The following is a 20495-nucleotide window of genomic DNA, read 5'->3' as shown; positions in this document are numbered from 1 at the left end:
GAATGTAGGTCATATTGCCTCTGTCTGTGTTGATGCTGTGACTCTAAGGGCAACTTGGTAATCAGAGATGGAGATAGAGGAAGGTGCTTTTAACTGGTCCCAACTACCTGCCACACTTCAAAAATGCAGTAAGCCTGTTCTGGAACCTACAAGTAATTCGTTCTGCTGAGTTCTCCCACACATCGTTTTGTAAAGCATTTCATGGGAAAACAAAATAAGAATTTTTTTTAATATTGCTTTTTTTTAAACTGAGAGGGCAAAAAAATAAAAAAATAAATTTTTAAAAAAGGAGAAAAATTTTAAAAAATAAACTGAAAGGGCATAGACAAAATTTTGATATGTTTCATATATTTTTTTCTTTGTATTCTTAGAGATGAGATGGTCATACTTTTCTCTTGCCTTTTTAGGTACCAAGAACTGTGCCCCCACCAATGGAAAAAAAATGTGAACTTTCTTTCCATATTCCTGATTGAAGTGCAAAGGGCTTTACTGAAGGGATTCCAAGGGATAAATCATGGTCTTAAACTTTAGCTAAGGTAATCAATTTGCATGTGCTATCCTAGAAAAAAAGTGCCTGTCGATGGATATAACCATATGCCATCCATCCTTGTGGGGGCATGGGGGTGAAATGCCTAGAAGTCTATCTTGGTAATATAGCAGGCTTTTATAGGTGCACTTTAATTGTTTTAGCCTAGAGAAATTTCAGTGCTGCTTCATCTTGAAAGAAAAGATATAATAAAACCTTATACTTTAGAGTGCTTTCTTCTCATAATATTGGATGATATGGCACAAATATGACCTGGTTGTGCTTCACAGAGTCATTGAGCTTTAAGTATCAAATACTTTATTCCCCTATTACAGATGGTGAAAAATCATAACTGTAATAACCTCTCATAAGGGGACACAATAAGTTGACAGAGAAACTTAAAACTGAACTCAGATAAGACCAGACATTCTGACTTTTCCTCCGTGTGTCAAAAAATGCCTTAATGTATATTTCAGAATTCAGCTTTAAATAATTGGTGTTATTGATTCCTTTGCTTTCTTTTGTGAATAAGAGAGAGAAGGGGGGGGGAGGACAGGGAGAGGGAAAGAGAAATAGACAAAGAGAAATCTAGTTCCATAAGAAATTAAGTACAATTATTATATACATATTTCATCATTCTACAATTGTGCAAATTCTATTTACTTAGATTTTCAATTATGAGAACTGAGTTACCTTAGTTACAAATGCCTCTCATTCCACAAGGCTTTTAATGCGGGGGTGTGTGCAGGGATGGAGAAGAAATACATTCAGTTGAATATAACTGTTAGTTTTGTTGAACTGGTAGTTGCACCGATATCTCATAATTATTATAATAAACTTTGAAATATATGAAAATCACCCTATATAAGGGAATTTCCATTAAATGAGCTCATTTATATTACTGTACCAAACAATCACAAAATTGTGAATGTGTGGGAGAGAGAAAATAATTTTTGTAGGTTTAACACTTAAAACATCATTTATTGTATGTTACTTTGTGTGTAAATATACATATTCAATTCACACTGTTTAAGTAGGTTTGTCTTCATGAACTTGACCAAATTCTACATATGGCAGTATTTCTGATTCCTGACTTTGGAAAGGAGGTGAGTGTAAGGAAAGTAGCCCAAATCTCTATGATTTAGAGTTAGTCTTGGAATCAGTTTCCAGGGAGGGACTAGGATTAGTTTCTTTAATCCAATGAGCAGCAGGTTATACATTCCTGAAGGCCTCTTGGGAAAAGGGCTGGTTCAGAGAAACTCAAAACTAAGGATTGCTAATGAATTTCTCTTAGTTTTGATGTTCTAAAAGTATTACCTTATTTGTATAATAATGTTGAAAAATACTCCCCACGCCTGAATGGCTCAGTCGGTTAAGCGTCCAACTTCAGCTCAGGTCACGATCTCGCGGTCTGTGAGTTCGAGCCCCGTGTTGGGCTCTGGGCTGATGGCTCAGAGCCTGGAGCCTGCTTCCGATTCTGTGTCTCCCTCTCTCTCTGCCCCTCCCCCGTTCACGTTCTGTCTCTGTCTCAAAAATAAATAAAACGTTAAAAAAATGTTTAAAAAAAAGAAAAATAGTCCCCATTATATTTGATTCATTAAGTCCTTGTAAAGTTATAAATGTCTATATTTTCAAATATTATTCCGAATGCAAAGTTTCTGGAGTACAACAGGTAATTATTTACTAACAGTAAATCCTTACTCCAGTTCCTTATGCACCAATTTCCTCCTTCTAGGACACTACAATGAGATCCAGATGAGACATCATGCTACCCGCAATGAGGTTTTTACTGCAGGCAAGGAACTCCAGAAATATAAATTTGGGTGCTTATAAAAGAAAGGGGCAGGGAGAGCTATCCCTTCTCCCTTATTGCATCCAATTTGAAAAGTTCAAAGACATAATAAAATACAATTACTAAATGGAGGACACTAAAACCAGTACTTTTTGATTAATTCTAGGTATAACAAAGCATTATCGATTCTTTTTTCTTTTTTTTATCTTCCTTCCTTCCTTCCTTCCTTCCTCCCTTCCTCTTTACCTTTTTTCCCTCCTTTCCTTCCTACCTTTTCTCATCCCTTCCTTCCTTCTTTCCTTCCTCCCTTCCTTCTTTTCTTCCTTCCTTTATTTTTCTTTCTTTCCTTCCTACTTACCTTTTTTTTCCTTCCTTCCTTCCTTCCTTCCTTCCTTCCTTCCTTCCTTCTTTCCTCCCTTCTTTTGCTTGCTCTCTCTTTCTCTCTACTTTCTCTCTACTTTCTCTCTACCTTTCCTCTCTCTACTCTCTTTTTTGTAGAAGTAAATACGTGTTTACTGCAACTTAAATATTCTCGAATGAAAATTCAGTTATGTCACTAAAGATATAGATAAGCATTCCTGAACATAAACATCATAAGTTTCAAACCAATTTGAGGTGCTATAAAGTAGTTTAAAATATAGTATACCAATTCATAGAAGATATTCATGATATTATTCATCCCTACCATTACCACAAAATATGGAGTCATAGATGAGATCCCAAGTTTTATGCATTAATATTTGTGACCTGAGGAAAATTGAATGTTCCTTGTGATTTTTGATTTTGATCTGAGTTTTCCTGTCTAAACATAACTTCCCCCAAGGTTTTTATTTCATTCACCCAAAGGACCTCGCTGCTTCTCCTGTAGGAACAATTCTCTAAACCAACCAATAAACTGTTCCAATTACACTCTCAATTCCTAGGCTGTTAAAATAGAAACCAATTTATTTGGGGTATAGCAGTCAAACAGTGCAACATAGTCACCTCCTCACTATATTTTTTCCAAAGTAGGATATTTTTAACCAACTAAACAGCATGGGACCCTGGATTCTCTGAAGCAGAAAAGAGCAAATGTGAAGGCATCTGCTCCTTACCAGACACATCCAGGATTTCTGTACTTCCCAAGTCAGCAACTGTTGTCTCAGTGAAGGCACAAAAAACCTGACCCCATAACTCTTGTATAGTCTGCAACAGCTCTGTCAGCTGATATGGTGCATTAAATATGTACTTTTAAATATTAGAAATTGAGAAAGTTCAGCATTTGGTCAACTCCCAGCATGATATGACTACATAGTGTAGATTAGCAATGACACTTGGGAAGTTCCTTTCCTTATTCTTTATTAGAACTGTCCTTTGTAGACTGTTTCAGTGAGGATTCGTTTGATATCAGCCATATCAAAGAAGCAGCACTAACATGAGTGATATGAGATAAGGGAGTTATTAAAAGGAATTAAATCTTACTCAACTCATGGAAGTTGCTTGCCTCTGCATACGGTGACCCACCTGAAGTGCCTATATAGGTTATGAAGAATAGCAATCAGAAAGAGAAAATGAGCATGCAGCAACACAAAGTAATAGCAAAGGGGAAGCCACAAGGACAAACTGAAACCACCTTCAATCTCAATGGCACGGGGTAACCTGTAGAAAATCTAGAAACCTCACCATGGAGCTGCACAGGTACCTGGCCCAGAGATAAAAGATGCTCGAGGAGATCCGGTGGAAGCACAGCATCACCTGAAAAGGGTGAGTCAGTAACACAGTGATAATTTGCATGAGTTGCAGAGTGTCTGGTGTCCTAAACAAACCTTCAGTATTGATGCTTCACTTCCACCTTTCACACTCATGCACATTTTCCTTTGGCCAACCCTAACCTGAGACCGTACAGAGAAAGGGACTTTAGAAAAAGTTTTGGCTTAGCCAGGCTGATACAGCACAAAACATCTGGAGTCCAACCTGGTCAAATTGACATCCATGCAAACATCTTTTGTCTATATCTAATTCCAAGTAAAGACATTAATATAAACCTTGCTTCTGCCCAACTTGACCCAACCATCCTTATACAATGAAATGTATGACTCTTCATGGTGAGAAATTAAATTCCTTATGTCATTATAACAAATTCTGGAGGTTGTTCATTTCTCTTCTAGCAAAAGCACACACACCCCTTTTCTTAGTGAAACTTCTTTCTGATCAGTGCTTAATTCCAACATAAGGGCAACTGGGAAGCTGTGAATTCAATTTACTTGAATCAAATCCATTTACCCACAGACTCTGAATTTGGTTTTCATTTTGTTTCAAATTTTGACCCTGCAGCTACAAGAGATAAGAGGTTTGTTTTTATTTTTATTTATTTAGTTTTTTTCCTTAAGGGCAGTCATAGGAGGTTTCTGTTCCTTTCTGTGGACCTTGTTCTGGGAATTGAAAGCATTGAGTTGACCATTTTCTTTCCCCAAGTGCTCCAGCACATTTAGAAATAACTAACTAATGCCATCATTGTTCTATTCTTTACCTGTGGCAGCAAATACTTGGTTACCCAAAGACTTTCCTTTCATAGGCACTTGATTTCAGGTATCTCCAGGTTATAATTTAAGTAACTTTTTTGTCGCTGCATGTCATAAATTCTCAGTGTCCCCTTTGTCAGTGGCAACAGGGCCACTGATGCCTTTAACTCTGATCAGATCAAAAATTTCCATTCCAGATAGCCCAGAATTAATTCACATAACCCACCCATAAGTATTCTTTCCCCTGGAACCACTTTGCTTATCAATTTCTGTACCAGCTAAGCTTTGATCAGGGAAGCACAATCATTAGAATGGTAAGGAATAAGCAATTTATTAGAGATTAGATTTTACAAAGTTGTGGGAATTGGTGAAGTATTCTGCAGAATGCTCTTCTTTCGGTGCCTGGGTGTAGCCCTAAAACACTAAAGGCCTGCAGGGCCAATTCTCAGGAAGCATACCTAGACAGAAAGCAGGAAGGAGAGAATAAGGACAAAGTAGAACCCATGAAGACAAAGTGACACCCGTGTCTATCTCTCACCAGCTCCAATCTAAATAACACAGATCTGCAAAAGAAGCTGGAGATTTTTGCCACAGAACTTCATTCAAGCCTGGTGCAGGATGCAGGTAAGCTGCAGAAGGAGTCCAGGAAGGAGTTGAATTGTGCTCTCCTTCCTTTCTTCCCTTCTATTTCTATTGTTTTTCTCTAGGCCATTGTTCTCAGAGGATGACAGCATAAATAGCGAAGAGTCTAAGCTCTTAAACCACCTTACTTTCATTGAAGTTTTCTGTCCTTGTTTCAAATCCAAAATCAAATAGCCTATCTGCCTTTTCTAACATTTGCTAAGAAAACAGGACCTTGCATTCGTTTGGATGGTTATGATTTTGAGATTCTAGTATTTACATGCTGAAATCCCAAAGGAATATGAACTAAAGCATGCTTGTGGAGAAATGCTGCCTGTTTCTCACAATGTAAAAAATAATTTTATCTTTTTCACTATAGAGCACAGGTATGAACTTGAAAGAAAAAGGGGCTTCTGAGGCATTTAAAGAAACTAGTAAAGTTTATTTTCAAAGGATTTTAAGTAATTTGATGGTCTGTAAGGGTCCTGAAAGTAAAGTTGTTAAAACTTCTACACATAAAATTCATCACAAGGGGTCCAGAATGCCAGATTTATCATTGCATGGAATTGTAGGTGTGTCATAAAATATAATAAATTGTTATGATTAAAGCCATATTTGAAAAATCTACCTACTAAAGGGGAAATAAAGCAAGAAAGTACTTGTCAAGTTTAAATCCATAAACTTAATAAATCAAACAACTAAAGTATTAACTTAGCACTGAAATTACTAATATATGGTATAGTGTGAGAATTTACAAAAGTCCTAGACATAGTTCCTGCCTTCAAGCTGGCTCCAATCCACACAGGAAGCAAGATGCTTCCAGGAAGCAACATAGCAACAAAATACACTGTAATGTGTTCCTTTCTTGAACATCCCAATTTGTTTGCTAGCTGGATGATTCCCTTGTCTGTTTTGGTGCTGATGGAATTTTCACTGAAGACAAGATATGTCTTTTATTCTATGTCAGAAAAGAGTCTTAGTTTTGTTTGCTCTTTGAAATAAAGCAGTGAGGATTCAACTTTGCAAAAACAACACATACTTGAGCTTATATATATATATATATAAAAAAGATTTTCTTTTTCCTTAAAGGGATGGAAGGACTCAAGATAAAAAGAAGTGGTTTCTGTATAAATAGTTGGTCTGCACAGCCACAGATCAAGACTTGGCCTCTTAGATCTCAGCACTAACAAAGTGACACCACTGGCCTTTCATGATTTGTGACAGTCATTGCATTTAAATTGTCTGAAACCAACACTACCCTCCGGCATCCTCCTCTTAAACATGAAAAGCCATTTATCAGCTCTGCCTGATGAGGCCTGAGATGATGCAAATCTTCCGCTGGCTTGTAGACCTCTTGGTGCCTGGATCTGTTCAGTGCCCCTACTCAGCCAATTTTCAGCACAGTTTAGTGTTAGCTGCACACTCTCATTCTTTGGACAGTTCAGACAATAATTTTTAGTGCACTTATGTTTACATATACCTGAGCCAAACCAATGTTGAATGCAAACTTCTAGTGCAACAGTTCATGTAAGGCTCATGAGTTTCCCAGGTATTGTACAACAGAGCAGCAGTCGGAAACTGAGAAAGAAAAATGCATTGTGTTAAAATATGAGGATGGTGTCAGAGATAAGAGGCCTGAAGACTCACATAAGTGTTAAAATGTTGTTTTTGTGTGTGCTTGGAGAATAGCAGGTAGTATCCTTCAGATTTTTACTATTTGTACGGATTGAAGTTAATTTATATTTTATATGTTACTTCAGTGTGGTTACTTCTGTTTTAAGCAGGGAAGTGGAAAAACTCCTGATAGAATCAAAGAGATCAATTTAGCAAGTTTTTTAGATTATATACTATTTTTCCAACACTGTGATAGATTCTAAAGGGGATATAATCACAGTATACATGTAAAAATCCTCCTGGATTTTAAAAAGCCTATGAACCTGGTAGACACTCAAGGTTAATAAACATCAACGTGCAGAGTTAAAAACAATAAAGGACCAAAATACATGGTTCTGAGAAAATACATGCTTTTCTCAGAGAAGGTTTCCACTAGAACATGGGCCTTGAACTTATACTGACCTGGAAGCTGCAAGGTCAGATCAAGGATGACAAAGGTCCACATGTTACTTCCATTTTGGAGTTGCCATGCCACAGGTATCCAGAGTGAGCTGAGCAGACAAAGAAGCAATCAAGAGAATGCCCCAGCAACAGAACGGAGCATGAGGTGGGGGCATAGGTCTCTTTCATTGCTATGGTTTTCTTTGTTCATGACAACCCCCAACTTTGGGTCTTGTGCTGGACTCATGTCCTCTTAGCACCACCGGTCTCCTCCCTTCAGACATGTGACCAGTCCCTGGAGGTTCCTCCATGAGTGTACTTCCTCAGAAGGCCTCCTCCAGATTGTGGGCAACTACTATTGTCCATTTTCAATCCCTCTTCTGTCTTCTCCTTTGAAACCCTAAATAGAGAATTCCCTGCCCCCTAGTATTCAGATGGTGCCTAATAAATATTTACTGAACAAGGTGTTTAAAGGAATGATGAGTCTATGGTATTTTTTATTTTATTTTATTTTATTTAAAAAAATTAATGTTTATTCTTGAGAGAGAGAGAGAGTGGGAGCTGGGGAGGGGCAGAGAAAGAGAAGGAGACACAGAATCCAAAACAGGGGCCAGGGTCTGAACTGTCAGCACAGGAGCTCAAGCTCACAAACTTTGAGATCATGACCTGAGCTGAAGTCGGACGCCCAACCAACCGAGTCATCCAGGCACCCCTTTCTGGTATTCTAATTAAATTTTTATTCTATGTTCTTCCCTTTGGGGCCCACAGTGCTCTAGGCTTAAAAATGTCATTTTGAATTAGGGATCAGAATGCAGTTTGGAAAAGAGGACAGAGTGAAGAAGTAACTGACCTCAGAGTTAGTCTTTGATGCCTGGAAGACCTCCTACAACTCTGGATCTAAGATTGTGGCAAAACCTCTTCTATCCACACAAAACCCGTTTGGCAAAATATATGATTGTGCTAGATGTTGCTGATGTCCAGTTACATGCTCTTCACCACATGGATGTGACCATCTCCAGCTCCTAAAAATGTGGGCAATCCACATTTATCCACAGTTGCATATTTCCCTTGAGAATGGTCCATGCATCTCAGCCACCTGTTAGACAAATGCCTGGGAAGCTATGCATTTCTCCCAATAGGAGGTCTGCAAGCAATACTAAGTCACAAAGAGTGCAAACATTGCCCCTATTGCCTGAAAGAGGGCCAGTCTGCAGTGCCTTTCATGCTCCATGGTTCTCTGTATGATCAGGTGGAGGCTAGACTTCAGCTGGACCAGTGATGGTCACATTTTACTGAGTAACAGAATCCCCTGTGGGGCTTGTGAAAACACCAATTACTGGACCCCACACCCAGAGTTTCTGATTCTGTAGATCTGGGCCTGAGAATCTACATTTTACCAGGTTCTCACATAATGTCAATGTTGTCGATCTGGAGGCCACATTTTGCAAATCGCTGAGCTGAACCTGTATCTTTATCTTCCTCCTTCCCTGGTCTTTACCTGCTTCACTAACTCTGTTCTTGTTTTCTCCTAAGAGCACTTTCTCAGTGATTCAGTAGCATAAGAATCCCTATCTCAGGCTCTACTTTTAAGGAATCTGACCAAAAAAATAATCTATGTTGTATTAGACATGTGAGACTTTAAAACAATGTCCTTTTGCATATGTATGTATGTACACATGATGAAAAGCAGGATTGGGACCTGGAAAAAATGTGTCACCTAAATTTATTGAAGGCTACATGGGCTCTTTGTACACATGAAGTCACATTAGCAGTAATAGCCAGGTTTCTTTAGCTTAACAGTTCTTCCTGGAATTGCTTCTGTGACTCTTGCTCAGCAGGCATCAGCACCAGTGCACTGAGGCATCTGTAGTTGCTAAAGGACATGAAGCTTAAAGAAAAGTATGGGAAAGAGAGATAGGAGTGAAAGCCTCTCTCCCATTTGTGTTAACCCTGTTAGAAGGATCACAAAGCACTGTTACAGGTGACTCCACGTTTCATAGAGCTTATTGAAACTGTTCTTGCAGAAATGAATGTCAGTCCCCTTTTCCTCAAACCCGGAGCTCAATCAATGCAAGAACGTAGAAAAGTCACAGTACTGTTCTCAAAATGCTTCTTGCCTCTCACAAATCAGCCTTCCTTCCTGGGTCATGCTTATTTGACTTCTCTCTTTTTAATCTCAGGCTGTGGTTTCATAGAAGTCCCTCATTGTTCATGTAAACGCATGTGGTGTGGACTTACCCTTATGATTTCTCTAAGTCTCTCTGAGATTCAGGCTGGGAACCACTGTACAAACTTGATTTGTACCAGACATGGGACTTCATAGCTTCTTTTCTGTAAAGTATTGCCTTATGCTGATTCTCTTGATTAAAATATATATCTATATATAGATATCTCTCTATATATCTATATATAGAGATATCTCTATATATCTATCTATATAGATAGATAGATACATAGATAGATACATAGATAAATAGAGCATCTGGGTGGCTCAGTTTGTTAAGCGTCTGACTTTGGCTCAGGTCATAATCTCACAGTTCATGAGTTCAAGCCCTGCATCAGTCTCTGTGCTAACGTCTCAGAGCCTGGAGCCCACTTCAGATTCTGTGTCTGCTTCTCTCTCTGCCCCTCCAGCACTCACAATGTCTCTCTCTCAAAAATAAATAAACATTAAAAATTTAAAAAAATTATAATAAAATAAAAAAATCTAGATATAAAGTAACAAGAGAGTAAAACTTATTATATGTATTTGTATGTAAATAATTATGTGTGCATACATATATATGGATATATATATATGTACACATATGGGCATACACTCATGTGTATATGGGTATATAAGTGTGTGTACAGATATATACATATATACATATATAATATAGATATAGAATTATATAGAGTTAGTGAAATGTGAATGAGTCAAACCCCACAAGGCACCTCACTATTTCTTTTTCCTTCTTATGTGACTACCCAAGGCTCTGAGTCCACTCCAAGGATTCAGTGCTAAGAAAGCAAATCTCCTACTCCTCACATGTCAAGAACTCTTAAAAATTACTGCCCTACTTTAAGGAGGGGCACAAAGCAGCAGAAATATGACCTGGGTTCATAGAGGGTATGGAGGAATTATTGAAATCTAAAAATAGAAAGGTAAATCCACACAATGTTAGTATGTTTCTGTTTCGTTGTGTGGCTGGGTTTTTAACTTCACTTTTTGCAACTTTCTATAAACTTTCTTCTGGACAAACATTTAGGAACCAGTATACCATCAGTTAATCTCCCAATTAATTCACATATATTTGGTTGCAGAACTTTCAAAGCTGAAAACCATTTCCCCTGGGGGAACCATTCCACTCTAAGAAATCCACTGAAATCACTAAGATAGGCTTGCTACCAGACAAAAGGAGCCTTGGGACTGATGTATTGGTACAATTCAGAACTTGATTACATATAATTTTGTTGCCATCATTTTTAAGCCTTGGCCAGGATTGGAAGACCCAGGCATTCCGTGATATTTAAAGGCTCTAATCAGGTAACAAAAGACTAACCCTCCTGAATAATCTGCTATATGAATGAGAACAATTTAACTACTTGTGACATTTAGCAAGTTTTTATGTCTTAACCACCAGCAGGAGTCTTGCCCTGTTTAAAAGTAATTTGTGATCACATCCTCCCTTTATAGAGTGAATATTCTATCCTGTAATAGGTGACTATGCCCTGACACAGATTATAAACCTCCACAATTTAGGATCTGGAGGAGCGATGTTAGGGTGTCATGGAGTAGTTTATAAAATAAAAGTAAATATTTGATAAAATATGATACTGACAAATAAGTCTTCTTTCACATCATCAGAAAGTTTGTGAAAACCTCTGCATCTCCCAAAAACGTGCGTGAACACAAGGGTGTGACTTTAAGTCTTCACAGTCTCAGACTCTTTCCGTATTAAGTACAAATCTAAACCATACTGCACCTGTTACCTAATGTTGTTACTTTATTTTGTCTTTCAGAGACTGTTTTGAAGGGGCCATGCTTTATTTAATTGAATTAAATTCTAAATCGAGCTTCTGTATAAACTGCTGACAGATTATGATGTGCTACCTCATAGGCTTTATCTGAGAAGAAACAGGATTAAATTATGAAAAGTATTAGGAAGTAATTTAACATGTCAAGTTAGTTCTAGTTGCTTTGGGAAATATTTTGATGTTTCAGTTTACTGGTTCAGTGAAAACATATTTGATGTTCATCATGACTGTTCGTAAGCACAGTGCAGGAAAACATGAATTTTCCCTTTTACGGAACAGGATCAAGGGAAAAGATCTCTGGTCTGGGCAGGTGGTAGTGAGACATTATTATCTCATGGCATGCCATCAGTCTGGTCTGAATATCACCAAATGTGGCAAAAACTATTCCCTAAATTTGGAAACTAGCTTAATTTTGCTTAATGTCATTTTTTTTGTGTGTTGTTACATAAGATAACGTGACAAAGATTTTTTTATTACCTCTCTTCTTCTTTCCATTAGTAAATGGATTTAGGAAATCTCTCAAGTGCATGAAAGGCCCTTCAACTAGTTGATTCCTCTGAGAATTTGCAAGTATAATAAGCAGGATTCTCACCACAAACTTGAGAACACAATAGCTTTTCTACATAGGAATCTATAAAGATTAGTGAGCAATTGTTTGTATCAAAGAAAATGAGAGTCTGTTGGAGTCAAATCAGACATTGACCTGTTACTGGTTGGTCACGTTATTAGTCTTTCAATAAGCCCGACTATGGTGATACTCTTTTACAAATTGATCTAGTTCATATAGAGGAATTTCAATAGCATCATATTGAACATGACATAATATCTATCAATACTATTCAACAATGTCTGTCTTTTAGACTCATAGTTAATAAAATGGAACATAACAAGCTTGCTCAAAGAAAGCACTTCCTTTTTTAAAATTGTCTAAAACCCTAAACTGCTATTTAGAATGTTAATTTTCAAGCCATATGTAATGCCCAAAATAACTAATTGTGAATCTGATGACTTTATAATGCAGCTCATAACTTTGTTATTTTAGGAGATATTTAAATATTTTCAAGATAACAAATGTATCATCCTTCTGAAAAGATTATAATTTTATAAATAGCGGTATGTATTTTATTTAATTCTAAGGGCAACTTATGACTGATAAAAACAAATACCATTGACATGTATTATTCCCTATCATTGTACTAACTATTTCCTTGAAAATTATAGAACCAAATAGTTAAAGATGATAGATAAATCATACAATTGTTTCAAGGATTGGAGTTCTATTTCTAAAAACATGTAAAATGTTTTCATATATCTGCAAAATGTTTAAAAAAACATATTCAACAGTCATGTATAAAATATTGACCATGGACCAAGTACTGATATAGGTATTCATGGTCTCTACTTTCAAGGTTTCAGTTTAGTAAAAAAGAATAAAATAGACTTAAAATGGAACAAGTTAATGAATAAAAGAGACTAATATAAAGTGACATACAGAAGATGGAACCATTACAGATTTTCTGGTAAATTTACAGAGCACTTCACAAAGGAAAGGAATGGCATTTGCGCTTAGAGAAGCAGTATGCTTTATGGTTATGGTTTTGGCCACTTAGGTTACATTTCCAGCTTTACCACTTATAAGCTAGACAGTGAGCCAAGTAACAATCTTTCTGTCACTCAGAAACTGAGATGACATTAATAGCACCTTTCTCGTGGGTTTTGTAGGATTAAATGCATCCAAACACATAAAATACTTAGGACTGTGGTTGACACATAGTGTTATTTAAATGCTTAACAATAATATTTGGACAATGAGGAATATTTTTTTTTGTGAGATAAACATGGGAAGAATACCTCAAACAAAGTCAACAGTATCAACAAAGGTGAGGAGTTAAGTGGCTCCTTAATTCATGAAGGCTCTTTAATCCATAGAGTAGTTTGAGGATTTTGTCTGATGGGTATATAGGTGTCCAGGAATCATTAAACAATTTTCTGGCATATTAAGAAGCTTATCCTTGAGCCTTTTTGCAGCAAAAATTTGGGGGATTTAGATTTCAGGCAGACAGACTAATTTGGAAACTGTTGTGATAGTACAGGGGTCCGAATTAAGGGAGTAAGAAGGATGAAAAATTAAGGAAAGTAAAAGGGAGATTTTATAGGTGGAATAAATTCAAGATGATGACTCTTCAGAGTTAGGGGTAAAAAAATGTAGGAAATATATATTTATTTCCTGCCTACATTCATTTTAAAAGTATAAACAATGGGATGAAATTTTATTTATTAAAATAATTATGATAAAGGATGGAACTGTGACTTCAAAATGTTTCAAAAGAAAATATTTAAAAAATGGCATATTAGTCAGCCCAAGCTGCTATAAAAAAAATACCACAGCCAAGTGGCTTAACAACAGAAACTTATTTATTCATAGTTCTGGGGGCTGAAAATTCCAAGATCAAAGTTCTGGCCAATGTGGTTTCTGCTGAGAAGACTCCTCCTGGCTGGCAGATGGCTGGCTGCCTTCTCAATGTGTTCTCACTTGGTAGAGTGAGAGGATGCACTGGTGTCTCTTCTTCTTATAAGGACACCAGTCCTATCAGATTAGAGTTCCACTTCTATGACCTCATTTAACCTTTGTCACCTCTTCACAGGCCATTTTCCCGAGAACAGTGACACTGGAGGTTAGGGCTTCAACCTATAAATTTTGGGAAGACACCATCCAGTCCACAACAAAAGGGTTGGCTGAATTACCTTTTTAAAGTTAAAGTTTCTTTTTTAATAGTTAGTGTTTAGGAAAGGAAGAAGGCTTTGGATGGAAACTTCATCCTGGAATCAGATTGGAGTTTTGTAACTTAATATTTTGTTCATACAGTTCATTAATTTGCATGAGTTCCATCATGTAAGTTGAAAAATTGTACTACTTATCATATTGTACAATTGGGACATTGCAAAGAATGAAAGTTAAAATGTTTCTTTATAAATTCAAATTTTTTTTTAGCTAGCCACAAAGAAAGAATTTATAAGTAAATGCTATGACTCATAAATGTAAGGCATTTTGAACTGGAAAGGACAATTGGGTGTGTTAATTTAAATTAATGCTGTCTACCATTTTACAAGAGGAGAAAGGGAAGCATAGAGAGATTAGGTCGCGATCTAATCACATGGTCAATGGCAGCATGAGATCCAACCCTGGAACCAGAGTTCCTTGTCTCTTTGTCCTGTGCTTTGGCCAGCACACGTCATGCAGCTCTAGCTAAATTATGGATATTTTGATGTGAAATTCCTATTTCCTGCTAATCAAGCATTTCAAGTACTACCTAAAATATTCATTTTAAATGCTCTTTCCATCTCATTCCATCTGTGTTTGAATGTTTTAAAAACCAAATAGAGTCATTAGAATGTTGACTTACTTATTTCTTTTAACATCATTACCAGGAGATTCTACATTTCTCTTATAATGGGAGATATTAGGCCTTCTCCACCAATAACATTGACGTTAATATGGGTCATATTTATAGGCTTGGGGAAGTAACAAAATATATGGCTTCACACCACTGTCATCTATCATGGGAATAAAATCAAGATTATGTTTTATGTAGTCCCTACAGTTGCTGACACAACCCGTTGGGAATTAGTGTTCCTCAATAAAGAATCCACTGAGGCAGTCCTCTGTCCTTTATGGTGTTCTTTCTGGAGGAATCCTGCAGCTAGAATTACATTCTACTCATTTTCCTCCTCTTTAGAGACAGAGGGAAGAGGCAAATGCATTTTGTTTTAAAGTCATAACCATTTCAACCTGGAAACATTGAATTTTTCATTTTTCCTTCCAAATATAAATGAAAATAAATAGGTGGAATTCATGCTTTAAATCAAATATTTTACAAGCCTATGGAAATGAAGGCAGAGCATAAGCACTTCTATTATATGTATTTTCTTAATTGCTTAAACTGACCAGATATCAAAACAAATGCCAATGGTCCATCAGAAGTTTGCTGCAGCCAGTGACTCTCACTGCCTTTGGAGAAATGATTGTTTATCATCTCCTCCCACCCCTTCTCTTCCCAAGTGTGCTTTCACTGAAGTCACAGTGGCCCCTGAGATTAGCTGTAGTGGGAGTACTTAGTCCATGGACATCTGCAGTTGCTATTAATTAAGATTGTATTATTATTATCATCATCATCATCAACATCATCAACATTCTTATTACTTAATTTTGAGGAGAGCTGGTCTACCAGCACACCACTGCCCCCAATCCATAGTACCTGGCACAATGTGCACATATTCTGTCTCACCTTGACAAAGGGCTCAGAATTCCGTCATGTAACACAACATGTGTGTTAAATACGTAAAAGAGAAAAGTTTCATCTGCTTATGATGCTATGATAGAAACCAGAGCTGTAGAAGCTTTGCTCTGAGACTCAGCAAACAGTACCAAGATTCTTATCTTACTGCACTGTCTACAGCCATCCATTTTATTGGAACAAGAGGATGAATGTGGAAGATAAAGAGCATTTGAACTTTATTTTATTTTTATTTAAAGAAGATATTTTTTAAGAAGGTTCATGAGTCCTATTTATACCTATTATATCTATATTAAGAATAATACCTAATATTTGTAGGTAGCTTTGTTCTCTACAGTAGTTAAGATAAACTTTCCTTGTTTAATACTCAGAGCAGTCTTGTGAGCCAGATATTACTGTTCCCATTTCATATATGAATATATAGAGACTCATAAAATGATATACAACATCAAATTCAGAATTTCTATCTTGATGTCCAGTGTTTTTTCCACCACAGCACAATAATCAATTACATACGTTATGTAAATTATGTTATTCAGGATGTACAAAAAGATTAGTCAAACTCTTACTAATTGGGTGCCTGATTCAGTTGGTTAAGTGTCCAAATCTTGATTTTGGCTTAGGTCATGATCTCACAATTGGTGAGATTGCGCCCCATGTTGGGTTCCTTGTGCTGACATCATGGACCCTTCTTGGGATTCTCTCTCTCCCTCTTTTTCTGCCCCTCCCCTATTTGTGTATGCTCTCTCTCTGAAAATAAATTAATTAATTAAAAAAAAACTCTTACTAATAACTGGCACTATCTTTCCTATTCAACAATGTTCTGCAAGACTAAAACAAAATACATAAAATAAGCAGCCCTTCTCCAAGAGTCCTCATCAGAGTAAAATTTGCTCTTGCTAAAATTTCACAAAGTATTGGCATTGTCAGAGCATAACTGAAATGTGTGTGTGTGTGTGTGTGTGTGTGTGTAGCAACTGGTGTATAGGCATTTTTTGGACATATTAGAAATAAGACTCATAGTTTCTTCTTCATTTCTAAATTGAAATATTTCAGATCTTTATAGTTTAATCTGTTTTGAGACAAATTTCAAAACTCAACTGACCCTCTGTGTTCTGCCATAAGGCATAATATGAAGGATGTATGCCTCTTATACTCCTCCTTGTAACTAACTGTTGTATGTTATTTACAGATTAACCTATGTGTGACCCAATGTTTGCATTTCTTGGGAATTCAGAAGAAGAAGAAGAAGAAGAAGAAGAAGAAGAAGAAGAAGAAGAAAAGAGGGTGGGGAGGTAGGGGGATTTAAACCAGGTATTATGACCCCTGGAATTCTTAGATCATGAAAGAGAGTCTTTGGGAATATAAAAAACTCTGGCATTCAGAAAAGTTTTAGTACACCTGACATTTAATATATTTAGATATTAAAAATGTATATTGCCAATTATCTATTATGATGATTTACATCACAACTTAAGAGTAGACCATTAATGACTTTGGAGGTCACTTGGTCTTTCCTCCAGATTTGCAGTGAGAATACTGAGGCAAAGAGTGGCTGAAAGTCATAAAGTTTATTTAGTTAAGCGAGGCTCCATTCTTCCTTAATTCAGTGCTCCTTCTTCATTACCAAATGCGACAAGACTGTCCTATTCATGATGTATCTGATGTAAGAAATGCAGAAAAATTGATTAGTTAGTTGTCAGTTAAGTCAGATAATTTCTGTAGCCAAGAAGAGACTTCTAAAGTGAGTATAATTTTTTGGAATTATAATGAAATTTTATTTGTTTAAATTTATTTATTTATTTTGAGAAAGAGAGAGAGTTCTCTATTGTGCTCACACTAGCAAGTAGGGGAGGGTCAGAGAGAAAGGAAGAGAGAGAATCCCAAGCATGCTTGGCACCCTTAGCGCAGAGCCTGACATAGGACTTGATGTCATGAACTGTGGGATCACAACTTGAGCCGAAATCCAGTTGGACGCTTAACCAACTGAGCCATTCAGGCGCTCCTGAACTGTAGTGAAATTTGAGAGACATAGGCCTGCCAATCAGAAAATCTGAATTTGGTCTTGGTCTTTCTAATTATAAGCTAGGCTCTGAAGCTGTTGAACAATACTAGCTCTGAGGATTGTGAAAATCCAATAAGAAAATGTATATTATGTTGGAAAATTGTTAAGTGCTATCTAGACAAAGGATTATTGCTGATATGATTGCTTTAAAATGTTAGATATTGGGTAAACATTAACACCTACAAAAATACTTGCTAGAAGTAGTCTCTAGAAGCTTTTCTTTTTTTTTTTTTAATTTTTTTTTCAACGTTTATTTATTTTTGGGACAGAGAGAGACAGAGCATGAACGGCGGAGGGGCAGAGAGAGAGGGAGACACAGAATCGGAAACAGGCTCCAGGCTCTGAGCCATCAGCCCAGAGCCCGACGCGGGGCTCGAACTCACGGACCGTGAGATCGTGACCTGGCTGAAGTCGGACGCTTAACCGACTGCGCCACCCAGGCGCCCCTCTAGAAGCTTTTCATTAGGAGTGGGAAGCCAGTACTTACTCTCCTTTTAGATCCTTAGACAAGCAATGAATTATTATTGGGAAACCAAACATCAGTCAAAATAAGCTAACAACTAGGAGACTTTTGGAACTTTTGTCTCTTGTATATAGGTATCTAAATATTACATTTATCCAAATCATGCATTTAATTACCATTTATAAAACAAATGCTGCCATACTGTTGCTGTTTCAATCAGTTTTTGAAAGAAACTGGTAAGGGAAGGTGGATAATCTAGGTCCCCAGCTTGAGCTTCCCAGGTGATTGTCCCCAGTCTATATAGAATTTGAATAACTTAAAGTGGGACATAGGATTTCTTGGTCAGAGCACACATGCAGCACTATTTCCTTTCCATTCCCATTAGATGGTGTGAGACCTGATAGGGACATATGCTTTCCATATTTCCATATGACTGAGCTCTGACGTCACTGGTGCATGGAGCTAGAGTAGCCCAAGGAGCTCACTGTCTCCTGTCAAGTTAATTGGCAAAAGGCAAGGGGAGTCAGGTCCCAGGCCAGGCAAATACTATGTCTCCCAGTGGATGCTAATGTCATCATGTGCCCTTTGCCAATCATTCAGTATGAACTCTCCCATTCCTCTTTTGTTCATATGCTGGCTTATTTCATTGTATTCTTACCTTGAATATATATCCAGCAAAGTTCTGGTTTTTCTAGCAACTAACCTTCCAAGGAGAATGCAGTTTGTATCCTCAAAGTCTAGTAAAGAAAATATTGAAAGAAGAGACATGGTAACAGGGATTAAGAGCACAGACCTGGGAGTAAGACCCCTAATGCTTTATTACTCTGCTTTCTGGGTAGCTCAGTGGTGCGGAGGTCTCTGAGAAAAGTAGAGATTTAACCTCTTGTTGCCGTGGTTTCCTCATGTGAAAGTGTGGTTAATAATAGTTCCTACCACATTAGGTAATAATGCACACAAAGCTCTTTTTGTAAAGTGAGGGACGTCTAAACCAATGCTCTACAATGTCATTTTGAAACCTTTTAGATTTCATAGTGTAATACACAGTGCATTAGGCAATCTTCTAGATCAAATTGCTAATTTGTATATTGTTCAACTTATGAAATTCTGAAGACAGGGTTTGCAAAATAACTTTGTACTATGAATGGCATACTTATTAATATTTAGGCATGTTTAGTCTTTCATCCTTACAAGGTAATGTCCTTGAAAAGCACCTCCTGTAAATATGTGCTAGGAAGGTTGGTTTCTAGACTAACGTAATTTACACAATAATGCATCTTACTTAATATGTCTTGTGTGCTGCTTATGGAAAATCTATACAATTATTAAAGTGATGAAATGCTTTAGCCATACTGTAGTTACCTTAGCAACTTGTTGCAATGTAGGTTGTAAATAACTGCCTCTTTTAAATTATGAAGCAATTAAAAAAATGATCATAACATATAGGCTACTTTAAAATGACTTGAAGAACCCATGTTTTGGTAGTTTAGCTTCATTATAGTAATATTAAGTTAGCTGTAACATACTGTAATTATGGTAATTTAATAGTTACCTTTTCTAAAAATAATTTTCCTAACTCAATTACTTTTTAAAAAGTAAACTCTTATGTATTCATTTGTTGAAAAATATAATACCTAGCATGCTTCGCTCTACAAAGGCACTACTCTAAGAAAAATAATAAAGTGACAACAAACTCCCTGCCCTCTTGAGTTTAGATTCCATTGGAGGAGGTAGACCAAAAAATATTCCAAATACATATTAAACACAGTGATATAAAATCATAGACAGTGACCTGGGGTTTGGAAGTAGGGATGCAGGAAGGTTTACATGGAGGTTTACAAGGGGAATGATGGGAGGTTTATTTAGAGAATGCATCAGAAAGTCCCCTCTGTAGAGGTGATATCTGGGCATAGATTTGAACGAGGTGAGCAGGTCATCAGAACATGTTGGGGAAAATTACTTCAGACAGAGGAATAAGATATTACAACCTCAGGAACAAAACGAAGGCCAGGATAGCTAGAGGTTACTATAGCTATAGATGTGGCATAATCTGGTGTAGTTTCCAAAATTTGTGCTAGTTGTGTGCATAAAGGATGGAGTAGGATAGGAGCAGTGAAGGAAAGAAAGGCAAGTGTGGAAACTTGAGACCAGTTAGGAAGA

At 36.9% G+C, this 20495-nt stretch overlaps 1 long non-coding RNA gene across 1 annotated transcript; it reads left to right on the top strand.

The window, feature by feature from the left end:
• Positions 1–407: 407 nt before the first annotated feature.
• LOC123381478 lies at positions 408–2566 on the top strand. The gene is made up of 3 exons (XR_006588504.1): positions 408–536; positions 1564–1632; positions 2262–2566. It is a non-coding gene; the product is annotated as an uncharacterized LOC123381478 (long non-coding RNA).
• The last annotated feature ends 17929 nt before the right edge of the window (positions 2567–20495 follow it).

Source organism: Felis catus, chromosome D4 (genome assembly GCF_018350175.1).
Source record: "Felis catus isolate Fca126 chromosome D4, F.catus_Fca126_mat1.0, whole genome shotgun sequence".
Lineage (NCBI taxonomy): Eukaryota > Metazoa > Chordata > Mammalia > Carnivora > Felidae > Felis > Felis catus.
Note: the sequence above shows the minus strand (reverse complement) of the source record. Positions and strands in the feature narration are given on the sequence as shown.